General features: G+C 47.3%; 1 pseudogene; it reads left to right on the top strand.

Annotated features, from left to right (window-relative positions):
* The first annotated feature begins 4,578 nt into the window (after positions 1–4,578).
* On the top strand, positions 4,579–14,709 carry LOC132570208 (oocyte zinc finger protein XlCOF6-like; annotated as a pseudogene).
* The last annotated feature ends 4,811 nt before the right edge of the window (positions 14,710–19,520 follow it).

Here is a 19,520-nt window from a genome sequence, read left to right as displayed (position 1 = left end):
AAATGGGGAAAGAAAAAGAACTGCTCTTGAGAGAACATCTCAGAGAACTGCAGCTGACCCAAGGTCACCCAGCAGCTGCATATGGAGTGGGTAATCAAACCCAGTTCTCCCGATTAGAGTCTGTGCTCCTAACCACTATACCAAACTGGCTCAGAGATGAAAATGAGGCTCCGCCCCACCCGCGAAGTCCTGGAGGGCCTGACCTAGTGGCCAGCAGCTCAGAACTGCGCTTTACTTTTCCAAGGTAGAGGATGCTGAATGGGGAGAGAGGAAGGAAGAAGATATTGTTTATACCCTGTCCCATACTCTGAATCTCAGAGTGGCTCACAATCTCTTTTACCGTCCTCCCTCACAACAGACATCCTGTGAGGCGGGTGGGGCTGAGAGGGCTCTCACAGCAACTGCACTTTCAAGGGCAACTCCTGTGAGAGCTATGGATGACCCAAGGCCATTCCAGCAGGTGTAAGTGGAGGTATGGGGAATCAAACCCGGTTCTCCCAGATAAGAGTCTGTGCACTTAACCACTATGGCTGACCCAAGGCCATTCCAGCAGGTGTAAGTGGAGGAGTGGAGAATCAAACCCGATTCTTCCAGATAAGAGTCCGCGCAATGCACCACTACACCAAAATGGAAAGGTGAAGACGGGGGCAGAAAATATAGGTTGGCTATGGGGTGGGAAGGAGAAGGAAGCATGAGAAAAGGAGGTCTTTCGAGAAAGGAAAATTTGAAATGGTGTGTGTGTGGGGGGGGGGGGGATGAGATGCATCCCCCAAGTCCTTGCCCACTTAGAAATAAATAAATGTAAAAGTCGTGAGATTTCCACACCTATCAAACATATCTCTTTGAATACGGACTTCCCCGCAAAAAAACCCCACAGTCCTTAAAGCTCTCTGGCAAGGTTGGTTAAGCCTGAAAATGTGACCTGCTAAAGGGCACTCAAAGTCCTTCCAAAGCTCCTGTGGATTTAATGAAGACCAACTCATTAAAAACCTGCTGAACACAGAAAACACAAAGTCTGATTTGCCCGATGCAAATCATCATCTCTTTAATCTGAGCTGTGCCCCTTCCTTAACTGAGCTTTGTTTTCTAGGGTTGCTCACTGCCTGAAGGGGGAAAAAGCATTCTAACTTTAACAGAGGCAAGATGGGCTGTTATTTATCTCTTCAGATGCCCATTTCCACCCACAAAGCCTCTGGGGGAAAAGACAGGATCCCCCCCCCCCCTTTCAGGCCTCTTAGCAACCCTAATGCAGATACCTTTCCAAATTAAAGTAGTGAGATGAAATCTCTCACCCTGCTACATGGTCATAACCTCCAAAGAGTGGTCAAGCAGCAATACTGCAGTACTGTGATCTGAACTCTCTGCTCACGACCCCAAAAAAGATATTGCAGCATTGGAAAAAGTGCAGAAAAGGGCAACTAGAATGATTCAAGGGTTGGAACACTTTCCCTATGAAGAAAGGTTAAAACGCTTGGGACTCGTGGGCGCTCAATGAAATTGATGAGGAGTCAGGTTAGAACGCATAAAAGGAAGCCCTTCTTCACCCAAAGGGGGATTAACATGTGGAATTCACTGCCACAGGAGGTTGTGGCGGCTACAAGCATAGCCAACTTCCTGAGGGGATTGGATGAACATGGAGCAGAGGTCCATCAGTGGCTATTAGCCACAAGGCATAGATGGAACTCTCTGTTTGCAGCAAGAGATGCTCTGTACTCTTGGTGTTTCAGAGGGGCAACTGTGGGAGGACCTCTGGTGTCCTGGTCCCACTGAAGGACCTCCTGATGGCGCCTGGTTTGTTGGCCATTGTATGACACAGAGTGTTGGAGTGGATGGGCCATTGGCCTGCTCCAACAGGGCTTCTCTTATGTTCTTCTGTCTGGGGCAGTGATGCTCCCTATTCTTGGTGCTTGGTGGGGAGGGGGCACAGTGGGAGGACTTCTAGTGTTCAGGCCACACTGATGGACCTCCTGATGGCACCTTGATATTTTGGCCACTGTGTGACACGGAGTGTTGGAGCGGATGGGCCATTGGGCTGATCCAACAGGGCTTCCCTTATGTTCTTCTCTCTGGGGCAGGGATGTTCTGCATTCTTGGTGCTGGGGCGGGAGGCAACAGGGCTTCTCTTAGGTCCTTCCCCTGACCCGGCCGAGGGCTGCAGCAGCAGCATCCAGCCACTGTCCATCTGCCCCTTCCTGCCCCGCAGCCTCCCCAGATCTGGTGCAGAAGAGCCCCCAAAGCCCTGAGCAGCAGCCGGAGCTCCTCTCGGCGCAGGAGACGGCGGGGCGCCCCTTGCCTCCCTCTGCAGCGCCGAGAGGGTTAAAGCCACCGAGTGGGCGGCTGGAGCGGCCGCGGGAGGACCGGGGAGGGGGCGGAGAAGGCTCTGCAGCCCGCGGAAGAGGAGCGGGAAGCCGCGGAGGTGGGTGGTCCTCCCGGGGGAGAGCGGGAGACCCCCCTGGAGGTTGGCAACCCCAGCAGGCAGCAGCAGCCGGAGGGTGTCGGGCAGGGGGCCTCGGGGGGAGTCCCAGGCTGGCAGCTGCAGGGAGGGAGGGGTTGCCAGCTCCCGGGCGGGCGGGAAGTCCCTGGGCATTGGGGGAGGGGTGCATGGCGGGAAGGGCCAGCTGGGGGGGGGACCGGAGACGGGGACAGCCACCCCTCTCCCTCCCCTCCTCCCCCCCAGAAAACTGGCCTCTCCCGGCGAGAGGTGGGTGGTCATCCCGGGGGGAGAGCTGGAGACCCCCCTGGAGGTTGGCAACCCCGTTTGCAATGGGGGGCGGGGGAGGGGAGTCTGGAAGGAAGCGCCTCCCTGCCCACACCTTGGCTCTGTCTGCAGCTAGAGACAAAGGGGCAGCTTGAGCTGGAGACAAATGGGGCTCAGTTTGGGGCCCCACATTTGAAGAAGGGTCCAGACCAGCTGGAAGGGCCCAGGGGAGGGCGACGAAGATGGGGAGGGGTCTGGAGACCCAGTCCTAGGAGGAAAGGCTGAAGGAGCTGGGGATGTTTACCTGGAGAGGAGGCGGCTGAGAGGTGATACGATCACCATCTTCAAGTACTTGAAGGGCTGTCCTATAGAGGATGGGGTGGAATTGTTTTCTGTGGCCATAGATGGTAGGACCAGAACCAATGAGTTGAAATTAAATCAAAAGAGTTTCCGGCTCAACATTTGGAAGAACTTCCTGACCGTTAGACCGGTTCCTCAGTGGAACAGGCTTCCTCCTTGGGAGGTGGTGGGCTCTCCTTCCTTGGAGGTTTTTCAACAGAGGCTGGATGGCCATCTGACAGCAATGAGGATCCTGTGAATTTAGCGAGAGAGATTCGTGAGTTTCCTGCATTGTGCAGGGTTGGACTAGATGTTCCTGGAGGTCCCTTCCAACTCTTCTATGATTCTAACAGGCTTCCTCCTTGGGAGGTGGTGGGCTCTCCTTCCTTGGAGGTTTTGAAATAGAGGCTAGATGGCCACCTGACAGCAATGAAGATCCTGTGAATTTAGGGAGAGGAATTCGTGTTTCCTGCATTGTGCAGGAGGTTGGACTAGATGACCCTGGAGGTCCCTTCCAAGTTTAATGCAGAAAGGAGGCCCAAATGGGATCTAATGAGATGACTCATTCATGCTGATTGGCTAGCCGGAATGCCAAGCACTTTGGCTTCCCCTGCAGTGGAGAATGCAGTGCTGTATCTCCATTCGCTTTGACTTTCCATGTGACTGTCTGTGACTTTGCTTTACTCCAGAGAGATGCCGCTCTTCATACCCAAGGGACTAAAGGCATTATTACCCAGTCAGAGGAGACCTGAGAGAAGGGGAAATAGATGGAAGAGCAGAACCCAGAAGGACCTGGGACCTGCAAGGCTGCAACTGAAAGCCTCCATCCCACCCAATTATGCATGATGCCAATTATCCATGATCAGCTCACTGCCATCTCAGATGCAGATTGCAGACGCTTCCGGCAATTTCGCTACCGGGAGGCTAATGGGCCCCGAGAGGTCTGCAGCCAGCTCCATGGACTTTGCAGCCAGTGGCTGAGGCTGGAGAGGCGCACCAAGAAGCAGATCATGGACCTGGTGATCCTGGAGCAGTTCCTGACTGTTCTGCCTCAGGAAATGCAGAGCTGGGTCAGAGGATGTGGGCCGGAGACCAGTTCCCAGGCGGTGGCCCTGGCCGAAGGCTTCCTCCTGAGTCAGGCAGAGGAGAAGAGGCAGGCAGAACAGGTGAGGGGACTCCATCCAGGTATGTCCAATTCCACCAATCATATCTGGCCTTCTCCCAAAGGTTCCCTGCCAGACATCTCTCCAAGTGCTAATCTTCCACATGGGAGATTAAACAGGCTCTTTTACAGACTCTTCTACTAGAGAATTTCTGATCCCTCCAGATAACTGACCAGATCTGCTGATGGGAGGGTGCAGAGTCTGGGAGTGGGGAAAGATCTCTTCCTTGGTCTCTCTTCCATTCCATTTCTTACCCCTCTCCCTCGCTGCTGTTTCAGATGTGGGCACCATCCGTGAAGACAGAAGCTGCAATTCCTGAGGCAGAAGGAGCTTCTTTGGAGCAAGGGCAGAGGGCGCAGGCCACGGAGCAGGACCAAGATGCCCTCTGCTGTGGTAAAGACCTGTCGTGGCTGGGTGCAACTGTGGCACACTGTGGATTTGATGGGGAGAAACTAGTTGGGGGTGAGGAAGAGAATTAAAATCCTTCTTCAAGCAACACAGAGTTAATTTGTGGCACCCCATGTCCACTCACTGTGATGCCTCTAAAAGGAGATCACGCAAATTCATGGTGATTCCTCCTATTCATTTAAATATTCATATCTCACCTTCCTTCCAGAAGAGAAACTCAAGGTGGCTTTACTTAGTTATTTATTTATTTTGTTCTATTTTTAGCCCCCCCCCCTTCGCATAGGACAGGTGCAGAGTGGGTTACATCGTAAAAACAGCCAAAAATTAAAGTCAGTTAAAAGATATATAAAATATCCAAAATTTTAGTTTGGTGTAGTGGTTAAGTGTGCCGACTCTTATCTGGGAGAACCGATTCCTCACTCCTCCGCTTGCAGCTGCTGGAATGGCCTTGGGTCAGCCATAGTGGTTAAGTGCACAGACCTATGGGGCTCATACAGGGAGAGGCGGTCCCAAAGGTATGCTGGCCCCTTTAAAGAGAAAAGGCACTTGTTATCGCCCACCAAATCAAAAGAGAGAGGACAATTATAATATGATGGAAGGCTTAAAGATAGCGGCTAAACGTAAAAACTGTGTCGTAATAGGTGATTTTAACTACCTGCAGATTGATTGAGTCAATATGTGTTCTGGTCGAGAGAAAGAAATTGAGTTTCTTGATGCTCTCAATGACTGCGCTATGGAGCAGATGGTCTCAGAACCTAGCAGGGATGGGGCGATCCTGCATTTGGTCCTAAGTAATGCCCAAGACTTGCTGAGAGATGTAAAAGTGATCGCGCTACTTGGGAGCAGTGACCATAATGTTATTGATTTCACCGTTTGCATAAATAGGGAGTTGTCCAAAAAGACCGCCACAACCACGTTTAACTTTAAAAGGGGTAAATACACTGAGATGAGGAGGCATGTGAGGAGGAAACTGAAAGGAAAGGTACATATGGTCAAAACCCTTGGGGAAGCTTGGACACTATTTAAAGCTATAATCCTAGAAGTTCAGATAAAATACATACCACAAGTTAGGAAAGGCACCAACAGGCATAAGAAAAGGCCTGCACGGTTAACAAACAAAGTAATGGAAGCTGTAAAAGGTAAGAAGGACTCCTTTAAGCGGTGGAAAACCAGTCCAAGTGAGATTAGTAAAAGGGAACACAGGCTGTGGCAAATCAAATGCAAGACTGTGATCAGGCAGGCAAAAAGGGACTATGAGGAGCATATTGCAAAAAACATAAAAGACCAACAATAAAAATTTCGTCAAATATATTAAAAGTGGGAAACCAGCCAGGGAGGCAGTGGGGCCCTTGGATAAGAACATAAGAGAAGCCATGTTGGATCAGGCCAACGGCCCATCAAGTCCAACACTCTGTGTCACACAGTGGCAAAAAATTTTATATACACACATACACTGTGGCTAATAGCCACTGATGGACCTGTGCTCCATATATTTATCTAAACCCTTCTTGAAGGTGGCTATACTTATGGCCGCCACCACCTCCTGTGGCAGTGAATTCCACATGTTAATCCCCCTTTGGGTGAAGAAGTACTTCCTTTTATCCGTTTTAACCTGTCTGCTCTGCAATTTCATCGAATGCCCACGAGTTGGCCTGATCCAACATGGCTTCTCTTATGTTCTTATGTTCTTAAGGCAGACAAACCTGGAGAGAGCCATTCCACTCAGTAAATCAAAGGAGCCTCCATTTTCTGGGGCAGCAGAGCTCTGAAAACAAGATTCTGGGGTCCAGTAATACTGGGGGAATGCGGCTTCTGACCCCGAACTTAAAAAGGGCATCTGGCAGCCTTCTGTGGGAAACAGGAAGCTAAACGAGGGAAGGGGATGGTCTGCTCCCCCAAGCAGTTGTTTTTTGGGAGGGGGGGCTTGGGGCAGCTGTGATGTCATGTTTATGTTGCATCTGGTTGAAAGCCTGGTTGTAGTACGAGCGTGCAAAAAGTCACTCTGAAAACTCATTCCTGTTTCTCTCAAGTTTCCAGATGCACTCAAGTCACATCTGGGTTGAATTTATTTGATTTTATTTAAATCCCGCCCTCCCCGCCGAAGCAGGCTCAGGGCGGCTGACAGCAACAAATGAAAACAATCCATTTAAAAACAGCATGAGATTAATAAAACCATTTAGATTATTAAAACAATCTGGTGCTCATATAGGTTGTAGTTGTTTCGCTTCCGCTGGCTTCAGTATTCTTATTTATTTTATTTTTATTTTTTATTTATTTATATTTCGATTTATATCCCGCCCTTCCCACCGAGGTGGCTCAGGGCGGCTTACAACATATAAAACTTACATAGGTTTGGCTTAAAACATTTAAATAACAACAGTTAAAACAATAATTTAGTAAAACGTAAAACATAAAAAGCAGCGGTCTATCAAAATACATTCTAGCTCCATCCAAAAATTCTCAGTGTCAGTTAGTTGTCAGTGTCAGCTGGAAGAGGACTGTCTTGCAGGCCCTGCGGAACTGCCCTAGGTCCCGCAGGGCCCTAACCTCTTCCGGCCGCTGGTTCCACCAGTAAGGCGCCGTTACCGAGAAGGCCCGATCCCTGGTGGATTTCAGATGGGCCTCCTTTGGCCCGGGGATTACTAGCAGATTTTGCGAGCCCGATCTTAGTACTCTCTGGCGAACGTGTGGGGAGAGACGGTCCCTAAGGTAGGCAGGTCCTAGGCCATATAGGGCTTTAAAGGTAATGACCAGCACCTTGTACTGGACTCGGAATATTATTGGCAGCCAGTGCAGATCCCGAAGCCCAGGCCGAACGTGCTCCCATCTAGGGAGCCCTAGTAGCAGCCGGGCGGCGGCATTCTGCACTAACTGCAATTTCCGAGTTCGGCACAAGGGCAGTCCCATGTAGAGGGCATTACAGTAGTCCAACCTCGAGGTGACCGTAGCATGAATCACCGTTGCTAGGTCGTCGTGCTCCAGGAAAGGAGCCAGCTGCCTCGCCCGCCTAAGATGAAAAAATGCAGACTTGGCAGTGGCTGCTATCTGAGCCTCCATTGTTAATGAAGGCTCCAATAGTACCCCCAGACTTTTGACCCTGTGTGCCACTGTCAACGGCGCCCCGTCAAAGACTGGTAGGGGGATTTCCCTTCCCGGGCCACAACGACCCAAGCAAAGGACCTCTGTCTTCACCGGATTCAGCTTCAGCCCACTCATCCTAAGCCACCCAGCCACCGCCTGTAGCGCCCGGTCCAAATTTTCTGGGGCGCAGGCAGGCCGACCGTCCATAAGTAGATAGAGCTGGGGGTCATCAGCATACTGATGACAACCCAACCCATACCTTCGGGCAATCTGGGCAAGGGGGCGCATATAGATGTTAAACAACATCGGGGAAAGTACCGCCCCTTGAGGCACTCCGCAATCAAGCGTGTGTCTCCGGGACAGTTCGTCCCCAATCGCAACCCTTTGTCCCCGACCATCAAGGAAGGAGGAAAGCCATTGTAAGGCCAGCCCCTGAATCCCCGCGTCAGCAAGGCGGCAAGCCAGCAACCGATGATCGACCGTGTCAAATGCTGCCGACAGGTCTAACAACATCAGCACCGCCGAGCCGCCTTGATCCAGATGCCGTTGAAGGTCATCCACCAGGGCGGATGACCTTCTTACATTTGCTCCCGCAATACGATAACTCCAGATCAGTTAAAGGCTAGCCAGAAGAGTGTAGTTTTACAGGGCTTGCAGAACTGGGTGAGGTCCCGCAAGGCCCTCGCGTCCTCCAGTAGCTGGTTCCACCAGTAGGGGGCTGCTACCGAGAAGGCCCTCTCTCTGGTAGATTGTGAGTGTGATGGTAACATGTCATGCAATGTCAATTCAACATCTCCCACCCCCTTCACTCCTCCCAGGCCAGCCCCACATCTCATAAAGGTTTGAAATATTTTGGCAGCATTTCAAATCCCCAAAGCTCATAGGTCATAGAATAATAGAGCTAGAAGGGACCCCTAGGGTCATCTAGTCGGACCGCCTGTACAATGCAGGAAACTCACAAACACCTCCCCCTCAATTCACAGGATCTTCATTGCTGTCAGATGTCCATCTAGCCCCTGTTTAACAACCTCCAAGGAAGGAGAGCCCACCACCTCCTGAGGAGGAAGCCTGTTCCACTGAGGAACTGCTCTAATGGTCAGGAATCATAGAATAATAGAGTTAGAAGGGACCTCTAGGGTCATCTAGTCGAACCCCCTGCACAATGCAGGAAACTCACAAACACCTCCCCCCCAATTCACAGGATCTTCATTGCTGTCAGATGTCCATCTAGTCTCTGTTTAAAAATCTCCAAGGAAGGAGACCCCACCACCTCCCAAGGAGGAAGCCTGTTCCACTGAGGAATCGCTCTAACTTGCTCTCGGTCCCTGGTGCTTCTCTTCTGTCTCTCCCATAATGTAGTAAAAAGTGCTAAAGAATTTGCTCAGGGAAGGTTTCAGACTCCTGGAGAGGGGGGGAGGTGTGTGCAGGAGGGAAGAAACAAACACTCTTCCTTCTTCCTTTATCTCAGTAACAAGCAGTGAAGAGATGCTGTTGAGTGTTCCTCTTTTCAGAGATGTGAAAAGGACTGCTGCAGCTCCAGTCCAGGTAGGGGAGATGAGCAGGGAGGGGGGACAGCCTGGGGCCCTCTTCCTTTCTGGGGGGGCTTTTGCTCCTGCAGTCACTGCAAGGTGTGTGAGTGAGAGTTCCTCTGAACCCCGTTCCTTCTGTCTGTCCCTGTACCTTCCCAGACAACTCCCTTCCCTGGTGGCACCTCTGCCTGGCATGATGTCTGAGGAGGGAATCTGCTTTTTCTTCCAGGGTCCCTTTTCCTTTGAGGAGGTGTCCGTCTCTTTCACGGAGGCTGAGTGGGCCCTGCTGGATCCAGGACAAAGAGCTCTGTACAGGGAAGTCATGCTGGAGAACTATGGGAGCGTGGCCTTTCTGGGTAAGGATCTTTCATAGGGGCCAAAGGTGCCAATTGCTGCGATTGTGATGAGGCTTGAATCAAAAGATTCAAGAGCAATACAGCATTTTGAGGCCTGTCCTGCTACTGTGGCTCACTGGCAGAGCCTCTGCTTGGCACGCAGGAGGTCCCAGGTTCAACACCCAGCAGCATCTCCAGTGAAAAGGATCAGGTTCGAGGTGATGTGAAAAACCTCTGCCTGAGACTGTGGAGAGCTTCATTCATTCATTCACTCATTCATTCATTCATTCACATTTTATTTATATCCCGCCCTCCCCGCCAGAGCAGGCTCAGGGCGGCTAACAACAAAAAGAGCTGCTGCCAGACTGAGCAGACAAGACTGACTTCTGTGGACCAAGAGTCTAATTCAGTAGCAGGCAGCTTCATGTGTTTGAGTGTGTGTGTACTCGCCCAGGGGCAACTGAGGCCAGTGTTGTGGCCATCTCTCAACTGGAGAAGGTGCCCTGGCTTGAGCCAAAGAGGAAGAGAACCCTCAGAAATCATTATTTCTCTGTGGCTAAACTTTACAACACACCTGCCTGTGATCTGGAAATGGTCATATGCAGAACCGAAGCCTGGGTCTCCCTGAGTCCTCACTCTTTGTACCCAAGCAGCACCCAGTTCAGTGGGCACAGGAGGAGAGTGTGCACAAGTAATGCAGACCCTCTTTTAAGATATATAAAAGTTCATTAAAGATTTTTAAATATCGTTAAACAGCACAGTTTCTGCAGCTCGGCAACAAAAAAAGAAGAAAAGTTAGTTGCGCTGGCTTGCAGACTTCGAGTATCAGGTGCCAGAATGGAGGAAGATAGGCTTGTTTAGTTCAAGGTCAGGGCTCCAGAAGCCAAGCAAGGCAGAGTTGGTGGCTTAGCATCTTTCGTACACATTGTATCCATGCCTGACAGCCTCTCTTGGCTGGCTTTATAACCCACGGCTAAGGATCATGCTTGCAGTGAAGTGCCTGGGAACAATCCTGCAACTACCTATCTTTGTTATCAGCAAGCAGCTGGCGTCAGGCCAGGAGACCGTGCACTTTGCTGTCTTGTCTGTAGCTCTGTTCTCAGCTTCCGTCTGCAGCGCTCTAATTTTGTGGGTGATACCGGAGGGCTGAGGACAGCCAACTGAGGTTACCTGCTGAGGGTTTCGGTGGCTCTGCCCTAGCTGTTGGCTGTGAATCCTGACAAGCCTGCAGTTCATATTCCTTCTGGTCAGCCGGCTGGCTACAGGGGGCTCCTGTTGTACTGAAGAGTCCTCACTATAGCTGAGGCCTGGTTGACCTACAACACCAACTGAACTATCTAATACATGAAACACTTTGTATTAGATGACAACTCTTGTTGTAGCATGAATATACCAGCTGTAGCCTAAGTTACTCTACATAAAACTATTCTTCATGATGAAGCAGGATAATATCAAGGTGTACTACCATGGCTTCCCTCTGGGCGATACCCGTAGTATACGTTGTACCTTTACCTCAAGTGGTCCTAACGACCCAATCAAGGCCCTTCTTGATGGAATCTTCCAGAGATTGTCAGAACCATCCTAATACCACCTCCCTCTTGGTTACACTACTGGTTACAGGTTCTCATGATTAACCAATTGTCACATTCTGTAGTCTGGCCCTGAAGAAGATAATGCTGCAGAGAGACACAAATCGCAAACACCTGAAAGATGGACCAGGTGACAATAATCACATTAACCCTTGGGAGGGGGTGCTTTGCCTCAGAGATCCGTATCCCTTATAGCCAGTTTGGTGTAGTGGTTCAGTGAGTGGACTTTTATCTGGGAGAACCAGGTTTGATTCCCCACTCTTCCAGGTTAAACTGTTGGAGTAACCTGGGTCAGTCCTAACTAGTCAGAGTTGTTCTTTCAAGAGCAGTTTCTGTCAGAGCTCTCTCAGCCCCACCACCTCACAGGGCACCTGTTGTGGGGAGAGGAAGGAAAAGGAGATTGTAAGCTGCTCTGAGACTCCTTTGGGTGGTGAATGGCAGAATTTAAATCCAATCTCCTCCTCCTCCTCTTCTTCACTTTGATCTTGACCACGACTTCATCCTTCCAGAAGAATTTTTATTCTTGACTTTCTTTCCTTTCCCATATAAGAATGATCAGACTCTTTCTCTCTCTGTCTCTTTCTGCAAAAGAAATGAGAAGTATAAGAAAGACAGTGGTGGAAACAGACCATGGCTTTGCATCCAAAGAAAGGCTGGAGAGTTCAACAAGAGGATCCGAAGAGCATATTTCCTTCCCAAATGAGCTGGCTGAGAGTGAGTATCCTTTATCAAGGGAAGAGGCAAGGAATAGCCACAGGGGATTTCTGGTTTACTTCTGAGCAACAAGCATAAAGCCCTCTGAGTAAGGAGGAAGAGAGGGAGGGTGGCCTTCTGGGGACTGAAATCTGGAGGTGCAGAAACTCATTCTGGCCATGAGCTCTGCTGTGGCTCTTGAGGGAGTGTGAGGTATCCTTCAATACTAGATATTCTTGGGAAAGTTGGTTAAGATCAGCCAAGCTGGATGAGGCCAAGGGGCCGTCAATCCTTTCCTTATGTAGTCAGATGCCTTTGGACCTTACAAACCTCCCAGGTACTAAAAGGGCCTTTATTTATTCCAGCAGAGGATGATCAGAGAAATGAGGAGGACAAGGAACTTCATCAGCAAATGCTAGTCAGAGTTAAAAATGGCTTGAAAGGAAACGTCAGTTTTCAAGGCCTACCTAAGAGAAAGTACGGTGGTCTTATGGCTAAGAATCAAATTGGAAGAAAGCGTAACATAACTAAACACATGATAATTAAGGCAAGTAAATCCGTTCAGTGTGGAAAGTACTTCAGAAGTAGATCGCAGCTCCCTGTGGACCAAGGAACCCACACAGGGGAGACACCATTCAAATGCACAGAGTCTGGAAAGAGATTCAAGAGGTTTGGAAATCTTCAGGAACATCAGAGAACTCATACAGGGAAGAAACCATTTTCCTACAAAGTGTGTGGAAAGAGATTCAGGAGTGGCCATCTTGAAGAGCATCAAAGAAATCACACGGGGGAGAAACTGCTTGAATGCACAGAGTGTGGGAAGAGATTCAGTCAGAGTATCAGTCTTCAGCTGCACCAAAGAACCCACACAGAGGAGAAACCTTTTGTATGTTCAGAGTGTGGAAAGAGATTCAGTACGAGTGTGGATCTTCAACGGCACCAAAGAACCCACACAGGGGAGAAACCATTTGAATGCTCAGAGTGTGGAAAGAGATTCAGTCAGAGCGGCAATCTTCAAGTCCATCAAAGAACCCACACAGGGGAGAAACCTTTTGAATGCTCAGAGTGTGGGAAGAGATTCAGTACGAGTGTGTATCTTCAACTGCACCAAAGAACCCACACAGGGGAGAAACCATTTGAATGCTCAGAGTGTGGAAAGAGATTCAGGTGGAGTAGTTATCTTCAAGTCCATCAAAGAACCCACACAGGGGAGAAACCTTTTCAATGCTCAGAGTGTGGAAAGAGATTCAGCCGGAGTACTTATCTTCAAGACCATCAAAGAACCCACACAGGGGAGAAACCTTTTGAATGCTCAGAGTGTGGAAAGAGATTCAGCCGGAGTAGTTATCTTCAAGTCCATCAAAGAACCCACACAGGGGAGAAACCTTTTCAATGCTCAGAGTGTGGAAAGAGATTCCGCCGGAGTAGTTATCTTCAAGTCCATCAAAGAACCCACACAGGGGAGAAACCATTTGAATGCTCAGAGTTTGGGAAGAGATTCAGTACGAGTGTGCATCTTCAACTGCACCAAAGAGCCCACACAGGGGAGAAACCTTTTGAATGCTCAGAGTGTGGGAAGAGATTCAGTCAGAGAAGCAGTCTTCAAGTCCATCAAAGAACCCACACAGGGGAGAAACCTTTTGAATGCTCAGAGTGTGGGAAGAGATTCAGTACGAGTGGGTATCTTCAGCAGCACCAAAGAGCCCACACAGGGGAGAATCCTTTTCAATGCTCAGAGTGTGGGAAGAGATTCAGTTGGAGTTGCAGTCTTCAAGTCCATCAAAGAACCCACACAGGGGAGAAACCTTTTGAATGCTCAGAGTGTGGGAAGAGATTCAGTTGGAGTAGCAGTCTTCGAGAACATCAGGTAACCCACACAGGGGAGAAACCTTTTGAATGCTCAAAGTGTGGGATGAGATTCAGTAGGAGTAGTAGTCTTCAAAAGCATCAAAGAACCCACACAGGGGAGAAACCTTTTGAATGCTCAGAATGTGGAAAGAGATTCAGTCGGAGTAATCATCTTCAACAGCATCAAAGAACCCACACAGGGGAGAAACCATTTGGATGCACAGAATGTGGGAAGAGATTCAGTCAGAGTAGTCATCTTACAGAGCATCAAAGAACCCACACAGGGGAGAAACCATTCAAATGCACGGAGTGTGGAAAGAGATTCACTCGGAGTAGCACTCTTCAAGAACATCAAAGAACTCACACAGAGGAGAAATCTTTTGAATGCTCAGAGTGTGGGAAGAGATTCAGTTGGAGTAATAGTCTTCAAAAGCATCAGAGAACCCACACAGGGGAGAAACCTTTTGAATGCACAGAGTGTGGGAAGAGATTCAGTCGGAGTAGCAGTCTTCAAGAACATCAAAGAACCCACGCAGGAGAGAAACCTTTTGAATGTACAGAGTGTGGAAAGAGATTCAGTCACAGTAGCAGTCTTCAAAAACATCAAAGAACCCACACAGGGGAGAAACCTTTTGAATGCACCGAGTGTGGAAAGAGATTCAGTTTGAGTGGCCGTCTCCAACGGCATCAAGTAACCCACTGGGAGGGAAACCTTTTGAATGCACAGAATGTGGAAAGAGATTCAGTCAGAGTTTCAGTCTTCAGCTGCACCAAAGAACCCACACAGGGGAGAAACCTTTTGAATGCACAGAGTGTGGGAAGAGATTTAGTCAGAGTAGCAGTCTTCAAGGGCATCAAAGAACCCACACAGGAGAGAAACCTTTTGAATGCTCAGAGTGTGGAAAGAGATTCACTTGGAGCGGCATTCTTCAACAGCATCTAAGAACCCATACAGGGAGAAACCCTTCTAATTCTCAGAGTGTGGAAAGAGATTCATTTGGAGTGGCCATCGTTCACCAGACCTAAGAACCCACAGGGAAGAAACATTTTGAGTGCTCAGAGTGACTGATTAACGATAGGAGACTGATTAACAATAGAAGTCCTCATTGGCAATACAGAGGAAAAATGCTCAGAATGTGCAGTTTAACTCAGCTTGGAAATCATCTAGAGAATTTAAGAACCACCAGAAAGAGAAACGGTGAAGATGCTTACCCCCCAAAAAGGTCTTTCTTCATATTTTACACCTAAAAGACAACTACTCTTCATATAAAACATTAGAATCATAGAGTTGGAAGGGACCTCGAGGGTCAACTAGTCCAACGTCCTGCACAATGCAGGAAGTTCGGAAATACCGCCCCCTAGATTCACAGGATCCTCATTGCTGTCAGATGTCCATCCAGCCTCTGTTTAAAAACCTCCAAGGAAGGAGAGCCCACCACCTCCTGAGGAAGCTTGTTCCATTTAGGTAGGAAAAATCCAATGCATGGCTATAGGATGGGGGAGACTTGTCTTAGCAGTAGTATGTGCGAAAAGGATCTAGGGTTATTAGTGGAACATATGCTGACTCATGTAAGGCCCTCTTCACACATACTATTGCTAAGACAAGTCTCCCCCATCCTATAACCATGGATTGGATTTTTCCTACCTAAATAGAACAGGCTTCCTCGGGAGGCGGTGGGCTCTCCTTCCTTGGAGGTTTTTAAACAGAGGCTAGATGGCCATCTGATAGCGATGAGGATCCTGTGAATTTAGGGGGAGGTGTTTGTGAGTTTCCTGCATTGTGCAGGAGTTTGGACTAGATGACTCTGGAGGTCCCTTCCAACATTTCCTACTTAAATGCAGAACTTTACATTTATACCTGTTAAAATTCATTTTATTGGTTTTAGCCCAGTTTTCCAGCGTGTCAAGATCATCCTGGATCCTGTTTCTGGGTTCTACTGCAGGGGTGGCCAACGGTAGCTCTCCAGATGTTTTTTGCCTACAACTCCCATCAGCCCCAGCCATCAGCCATGCTGGCTGGGGCTGATGGGAGTTGTACGGGAAAAAAATCTGGAGAGCTATCATTGGCCGCCCCTGTTCTACTGTATTTGCAACCCCTCCCAATTTAGTATCATCTGCAAATTTAGTAAGTGGTTTCTCTATTCCTTCATCCAAATCACTTATTAGGATTTTGAATAAAACAGGTCCCAGGACAGATCCTTGAGGCACTCCTCTTGTCCCGCCACTTCAAGAGGATGAGGAGCCATTCACAAGCACTCTTTGGGTGTGATCTGTCAGCCAGTTACAGATCCACCTAACGGTAACAGGATCCAAACCACATTTTACCAACTTGCCAACAAGGGTAGTATGTGGAACCTTATCAAAAGGCCGTTGACACTATATTCATTCTTGTACAAAGCATGAATCTACACAGAAATCTTACCCTAACTAGGAAGAAATGTTAAAAATGCTTGGATTGTGGAAGGAGCTTCAGCCATGTTTGAAGCCCTCAAATAGATCTCACAGGGAAGAAAGCAGAGATGAATGAATGAAAGTTTAATACGGTCAAAGACCAATCAATTAAATACAAATAACTTAATAAGATACAGTTAGGCAATAGTAAAATGGGAATAAAACATACACAGTATAAAATATAATTAGGCAGTACTATAATGAGAATAAAACATAGACACTATAAAATATAATTTCCTCCCCAAAAACACTGATTAAATTCCAGAACCAAGGCGTTCAGTTGGGTATTTCCTTTAGGAATTGCTTCCGGAGATCTATAGCTCGCGAAGCTATAAGATACAGTCAGGCAATACTATAAGGGGAATAAAACATACACAGTATAAAATATAATTAGGCAATACTATAATGAGAATAAAACATAGACAGTATAAAATATAATTTCCTCCCCAAAACACTGATTAAATTCCAGAACCAAGGCGTTCAGTTGGGTATTCCCCTTAAGAATTGCTTCCGGAGACTTACAGCTCGCGAAGCAAATTTTGCCACACATAAAGTGGTTCCTTTGTTCCTATCAGCCAATAATTTGTCTAGCTGAAATCTAATATTTCTTCCAGGGACACTGGCACAGATCGGGAGTATATAATCGGCCCTAATATGCTGAAATAATTTACATTGGAATAATACATGCTCCCTATCTTCCGGTTTATTGTCCCCACAAATACACAGTCTCTCCTCGTATAATTGTCCTGTGTATCTGCCTTCAATAATAGCTGACGATAACATATCAAATCTGAGAAGAGTAAATGCTCTCCTATACTCTGCTTTGTCAAGATTTTGCAAGTATGGCATCAGTGTTATTTTATGTAACTCCTCTATTCCTGGTAAATAACCTTTAAGCTGATTCAGATCATGCTGTCTTTCAACATCCAAGATCCTCTGTTTAAGAAAGGGTTTAACCAGATTATGCTCCATATTGAGCAAAAATTGTTTAGATAGTCCATAATAGCCCAACTTGGACTCCATTTCTCTGATCCACAGAGGAACAAATGAATCTCTTACTATCAGCTCCGCCAAACTGGTGGGCTGAATCATTAGTTTGTACCAGTAGAGAATAGCAGCAATCCACAATCTTGCTTTCACTGTAACCATACCCGTTTCTACTCTGATAAGTGAGTTGGGAGCACATGGAGGGACTTGTAATATATGCCTAAGGAATTTAGATTGCACTTTCTCCGCTAACTGCCAGAGATGCTGATATGGTGTTATACTCAAAGGTGCCCCATATAACATTTGGGCGAGGGCCTTGGCCTTAAAGACCTTGACTCCAGCCGCCACGTTCTGCCCCCCGGAGGTCCAGTAGAATTTCTCTATGGCTCCTGAGCTTTTTGCTGCACTAGTTGTGACGTAGTCCACGTGTGCCTTCCTGGCCCCTGAGGCCTGAAAAACTACCCCTAAATACTTAAAGCAGCGTGTCTGTTCAATAGCCCTGTCGTTTATCTTCCAATGATATACCTTAGGTCTTTTTGCAAAGGCTAAAATTTTTGATTTTGAGTAATTTATTTCAACCTGGTTAACTTGACAGTAATGCGCTAGAATCCTCATTGCTCTCTTTAGCCCAATTGGGGTCCTAGAGATCAGCACTGCATCATCTGCATATAGCAGAAGCGGGATATGCCTATCTGCAATCTTTGGAGCATGCACCTCTGGACCACTTAGATGTTCCCCCAGATCGTTTATAAAGAGGTTGAACAAGAGTGGGGCCAAGATGCAGCCTTGCTTAACTCCCCTCCCTACTTTGATAGCTTTCGTGAGATGTCCCTTCGGGTTTATCCTTATCCTGATCTTGGTGTTCCTGTATAATGCCTTTATCAATGCCAGTAGCCTCTGTTCGATTCCCATCCCTCTCAGTTTTTCCCACAGTATGTCCCTCTGTACCATGTCAAAGGCAGATTTGAAATCTATAAAGGCAGCGTATAGGGCAGCGGTGCTGTTAGAGGAATATTTGGTAATAAGATGGTCCAATACTACACAACTGACGACGGCAACAGTTAAAATGGATTAAAGGTTTAGCGTTTGGTATACTTGGTTAGCAGGCAGATTGCGGCTGCTGATGGACCTATAGCTGATTATTCTTATAAATACAAACTTTCTATTAATTTATTTTGACTGCATGATTTTTGGGGCTGTAAAATAATTGTATGTGACTGCTGCTTTTGTGCTACATGGACGGTGTTCTGGAACAGACAGAATAGCAGAAATCAAAACACTAAGTGAAACTGGCTGGCGGGATTTATTCCAGAGCGAGTGGACGGAAAGTAGAAGAGCAAGAGGAAGAGAGAAGACTTAATTAAAACATTTTGGACTCTAAATGAAAGCATGAGATAATAACACGTTAAGGCGGCAGTAACTAGAAGCAGGAGAGAGAGAAAAGAGTAAATGCAGTTGGTTTTGTGTGAGTGGAAAGCTAAGTGACTAGGTGTGGTTGGTTGCTTAATATATCTGTGAAGTGGAAAAATTATAGATGGGGATACAGTGAATTGGTGGAACTAGATTTATGATTGTTAAACTATAAACTATAGAAGGAAGAAGGCGGGAAGAAGGAAGGAAGAACAAGGTTGGAAAATTCAAAGTGGCTGACAGCAGGACATGTTTATTTGAACTTTTCAGGAGAGATACTGGACTTTATAGAACAGAGTGTGGGATGATTGATAAAGAGTGGAAGTTGGAGTGCTTGGGTTAACATGGATGAGTGATTGGTGTAGGATGCAATGATAAAGCATGAGTGAAGAGAGAAGGGTATGAAAGGCATGGTGTATAGGTGTGAATGTTTAATTATTAGAAAATAGAAATAATTATTACTGAGAGATATTGTGAACGATTTTCGGTGTTTAACCACTGCAAAACAGAATTAATGGTTAAGTTTAATTATAACTAATTGTAATTAAAGATGTAATTAGTACTTGATTAACTGTAATTAATTAATTTAAAAAAGAAATAGATCATTTAAGTTGGTATAGCGTGATCCTGTCAACTAATGAATTGAGTAGTTTTATTTGATTCTGAGCAGAGAAAGGGGGCGATATAACATTTTTGTTAAATAAGTAAATTAAGGTGTAGAAGATAAACTCAGCCCGTCTGAGATGAGTAAGACAGAGAGATCGACACCCTTACCAGGGATGCAATACCTCTGGCAGCCTGCTGTCATCTAGATCATCTATTCTCCAGATCTACTTTCACTTCTACAGCACATGCTGTAAACTGTCACTTCACATATTCTGGTTACAGTTCAGCATTTCATTCCCTGAACTCCTGTGTTAACACACACATATTTTGCTCCGCTTGCCAATTATCCTGCAAGCACATTCTTATCAGTTGGCACATTGCCC

Source organism: Heteronotia binoei, chromosome 4, assembly GCF_032191835.1.
Source record: "Heteronotia binoei isolate CCM8104 ecotype False Entrance Well chromosome 4, APGP_CSIRO_Hbin_v1, whole genome shotgun sequence".
NCBI classification, from domain to species: Eukaryota; Metazoa; Chordata; class Lepidosauria; order Squamata; family Gekkonidae; genus Heteronotia; species Heteronotia binoei.
The sequence above is the reverse complement of the archived record's forward strand: the minus strand, read 5'-3'. Positions and strand labels throughout refer to the sequence as shown.